The sequence below is a fragment of the Macadamia integrifolia genome, chromosome 6 (genome assembly GCF_013358625.1).
Source record: "Macadamia integrifolia cultivar HAES 741 chromosome 6, SCU_Mint_v3, whole genome shotgun sequence".
Taxonomy (NCBI): domain Eukaryota; kingdom Viridiplantae; phylum Streptophyta; class Magnoliopsida; order Proteales; family Proteaceae; genus Macadamia; species Macadamia integrifolia.
Genome location: NC_056562.1, coordinates 16,892,588 through 16,897,331, shown reverse-complemented (window position 1 = coordinate 16,897,331; position 4,744 = coordinate 16,892,588). Strand labels below are relative to the sequence as shown.

At 34.3% G+C, this 4,744-nt stretch overlaps 1 non-coding gene across 1 annotated transcript; it reads right to left on the bottom strand.

The window, feature by feature from the left end:
* Positions 1–4,325: 4,325 nt before the first annotated feature.
* On the bottom strand, positions 4,326–4,432 carry LOC122082904. The gene has a single exon (XR_006141445.1). It is a non-coding gene; the product is annotated as a small nucleolar RNA R71 (small nucleolar RNA).
* Between the last annotated feature and the right edge of the window lie 312 nt (positions 4,433–4,744).

Here is a 4,744-nt window from a genome sequence, read left to right as displayed (position 1 = left end):
CATCTACACACGAGTGCTATAAAACCGAATTCAAAGGGCTTTCCATGTCTACCGCCAACACAGGTCTTTGTGCCCTCTACACACGAATGCCAAGTAATCCAATACAAAGGGATTTCAAAATTTACTGCCAACACATAGTGGTTAAGAAGTAAATATTAGAGAAACTAACTTGAAAAATCTAATCAGTTTGTTAAGGATTTCCATAATGTATGATTGTCAAAAATGAATATCAAAGAGGACATTTCATTGATAGAAGAGGGCTTCTAAATATCATCTTTGCAACTGTGCATGCAACTCAATGGTAGCACATAATGATATATATATGATGGAATTTGAGTGAGAAATTAGATATATCACAAATCCAGGCCATTCCTTAGGTATCCAATGGTTTTAATAACACAACTAGGTATGAGCAAGGGTCCTCATGGTCTACATGTCTACAAAATTTACCACGTTACAAATATTTTTGGGTTGTCTAATAAGCCTCTCTAGGTGAGTTGAGCACATACATAACCTATACCTTTATATTATTATATATTATTAGGATGGATAACCACTTTCTTGCATCTTAATGCTTAGGTGAAGGTATTAAATGAATTATCCATTTGTCTTGCCATTGTCAAGAGTTTAGCAGCTCAACAATGTGAATATGATCCCCTTTTCCTCTTTGGGACTATTGTTTCAAGACTTGTGGTCCAAAATGTTATGCCATGTGACAAATTTTGTAATCTAATTCAATTAAATAACCTTCCATGCATTAGTATCTCTATCATTGTATTTTATAGCTGCATGTCCATGTCCATACACCCTCCTATAATCCTTATATTTTCAAACTTAGCTAATTCCATTTGTCTTGAAACTTGATATATCAGCAAGGGGACCTTGGGGTCTGATGTCCATATAAATTGAGTCTCTTCTTATCTGTCATGTGGCAGATATTTGAATCATTCAATGCTTTATTTTTTTCCCTCGCTATCATAATTATAATGAGTACAATGATATGTATGTGTAGGTGGGAGACCTTGGGGTCTGACATCCATAAAGCTTAGTATTTCTACATGCGAAGATGGGATTGAACTAAAATTTCTAGACTAGTAGATGAACATTTTTTCGCTAAAAGATCCAATAAATATATTAAAATGAAGGGAAAAAATATGGTACAGAGAAAAGCACCAACTAGACTTAGGAAAAGATCCTAGAGTGAGAATCCCATCGTCGGCATTGCCATCAGTGGGAAAATCTCTCCAAGGATCTTAATCTATCAAAGATAAAATAGAAGCAATTACATGAATCTGTAATGCGGACATATATTTGCATCCAGCTCCAATTCTATAATCATCAAAGGGGACCACACCATCATAGGCATAAAATTTCCTGTCTAAAGAAGAAAATTGACAGTACATATTTAGTAAAGTATTTCTTTTTATTCTCTTTTTAATTTCATATTTAATTCATTATCATGTCTTGTCCATCTTCTAGTAATTTTTCATCTTTTTTCATCTTCATGGTTAACTAAATCCCACAACTTGGGGATTGGATGAAACCATGAGATGAAGAACAACGTCTAAGCAATTGATGCCCGTTTTCTTAATTCCATATAACTAAAAACTTCCAATACGGTCTTGCTCATAATCTAATGCTATGTGTTTGTTGAATAACTCATAGGATATATTAGATTTAAAAATCCATATTTCCTATTGACTGATTCAAGTATACGACATAGAGCTAGATTGTTTGTAGATTGTTCATCAATTTTATGGTGGATTTTAATTCCTAAGTGCTTCCTTACATTATAATTTCACACATCTCTAATGCTTGCATAATTTTACGTCCATTATTGATTCTTGCCTTAATCTTAGGTTCGCTTTATTATTGCATGTTTAATTTAATAGTTAATTCTCGTCTTTCATCATTGTTAGTTTAGTTTACTTTAATATAACGCTGATGAGCACAATAATGTGTGAAATCTTAGGGATATAAGTATACATTTTGCCCCACTTTGGATAGTACTACTTTTATTTTTCTTGTTTTATTTTTTATTTTTTTATTTTTTTAGTTTTCAAGTCTACAAGAGAAAGTGCTTAAAGTGAATCAAGAACCAGTCCAAAGGTGGGACCCACTCATTGGTACCACATCTTCTCTCCTACAAAATCCTGAAGATTATTTTCTCTTCTTGCCACTTCACAAGATCTTGAAGATGCTATGCAGAGATTCCTTTCTGATTTAATCAAGATTGCAAGATATTGGTGAATATTGTAAGGAAGGAATAGAATTTGTTAATTTTGGAAATAGATTCTCTCTTTCTTCACACAATATCTCAGAGAATGAGGATTTTTACAAAGATTTAATTTAATTTAATTTTCTTTCTTTTCATAAAGAAGATTTGTAGAAGGAAGGAGGCAAGAAAAAACCCTATAAAAGCCCATTCCTCCCCCCTCCTATTTTATTATTCTCCTTAGTTTGTTTTCTAGTTTATGCTTAGCTTTTTTCTCTCTCTCCCTCTCTCACTCTTTAGTTTAGTTCTTCTCTATTTTTGCTTTAATCACTTTTGTAATAGTTTTTTATGTCAATTAATGCAAGCACTCTTTTATTCTTATTCAGCTTTTTATGTTTATGATTTATGCAATTGAGTTGTAATTTTTAAAGTTATAGTTCTAGGCTTAGATCTAGGTGACAAGATCACGAGCCGTGGAGCATTTTTTTTTTTCAAGATTTGTTTTCTCTATTACTAGAAATTTTAGATTTGGTTTATTCCAGATATAGTTTTTTGTACTGGTAGTATCTCAAATCACCCAAGCTTTCAAGTTCAAGCATCGATTCAAGTAAGTAGGCTCTTCAGTAGTCTTCTCCCCCCTCTCATTCTCTCTTCTGACTACCCTTTCTTTCTTAATTTAAGATTTTAATTTCAGTTGTTACATTATTGCTATCCCTTTCCCCCAAGGTTCATGGCTAATGTATGTGTTGGCTTTGCCCTTCCTAGTCATAGAACCATCAAATTATTGCTTTTATTTTAATTGTCTCACTTTCCTTAAAGCCAAGTAGAGTAACCCTTATAAGAGTGACTCTCTAGTAAAGTAGGGAAGCTCATATTATGATATATCCCTCGGGCTAAGTAGAGAAACCTACTTGTGAGTCTCTCTCTAGCTTTATCCCATTTCTTTTACTTTATTTTATTTCAGTATTTTTTTCCTTTATTATTTTTTTTCAAAATTTTGTGGGTTGTTTATTTTTAGTTATTTATTTATTTAATTTTAATTGCGTGGCTTGCATCCTTAAATTCTTAGATGACGAATGGTTATGATGTTATTTTAGATACATATGTTTAGGACGGTAATTAGAATTAGATCACAACCATTAATCAGTTCACTTTCGCATTATTAAGAGAAGTAAAAAAATAAAGTGGCTGCTCTCCCTGTGTTCGACCTGTAGCTACACTGATCCGTACGCTTGTGGTTACATTTTAAATCTCAAACAAGTTTTTGGTGTCGTTGCCGGGGAGACGATTCCATGTTATTTTTTTCTTTCTTTTGGTAAATCGGAGTGCATTGTTTGCTTTGTTTTGTTTTTTCTTTTCTTTTATAAAATTCCTGAGAAGAACAACTTACAATAATAGTTGTATCGGTGGAGGTCGCCATGCCTCACAGTATGATAAAGACAGGTTTCGCCTTGCAGTAGTACCTCAGGAATTGACCTGGGCAACCCCGAAGCCCTACCGATAAGCTCCCAAAAAGCCAAAAAAAAATCAAAAAAATAAAAAAAATCAAAAAATCATTAAAAAAAAGTTTTGCTAGCCATTCTTTTGTGCTTGTCTTACTTTAGTTGTGGGTATTTTTCTGTTGCATGAGTGTTAGGTGGGTACGTAATACTAAGAATCGATTAGAAAGAAGAGATCCAACAAGTAGTGACCCTATACGTTTGCTCTCTTTAAAACCCTTCAATATGGGAGACCAACAGCAAAACCCTTCACCTAAATCTCTGAAAGACAGGTTCTACCCTGCTAGAACAACCCAACCTTCCTGCATAGTTCTACCACAAGCCCAAGGCAATAATTTTGAACTCAAATCTCAATACATCACTATGTTGCCCCACTTACATGGGTTGACCTCTGAGGATGCATACCTATTTCTAAGGGAATTTGAAGAGGTATGTGTTCTAATTAAGATCCAACAGCTTTCTGATGATGCTGTTAAGCTTAGGTTTATCACTTTTGCATTGAAAGGCCAAGCTAAGAAGTGGTTGTATGGGTTACCCATAATTCCATAACCTCATGGGAACAGCTCACAGTTGTCTTCCTTGAGAAGTTTTTCCCAATTCACAAGATCAATAAGCATAGAAGTGATATCCTTCAGTTTAGACAAAAGCCTAATGAGTCATTTTCCAAACTTATGGAGAGATTCAAGGATCTACTCCAAGAATGCCCTCACCATGGCCTAGACCTATGGCATTTATGTCAAATGATTTATGAGGGTATTGATTACCCAACTAAACAAATGATAGAGTCTATGTGCCTTGAGGGATTCACATCCTTTACAGATGAAGGAAATGCATGGGAATTCTTACTTGACTTAGCTGACAAAACCCGTGAGTGGGAATCAACCCAAGAGAGTGAAAGAACCATAGGAGGAAACGGATATTTTGTGGATGGGATAGTAGCCAAGGAAGCCCATTTGAATAGCCTAATCAAGAGAATTGAGGCTATTGTTCCTAAAGAGCCATCATCAGTCAATTTGGTTAAGATTTATGC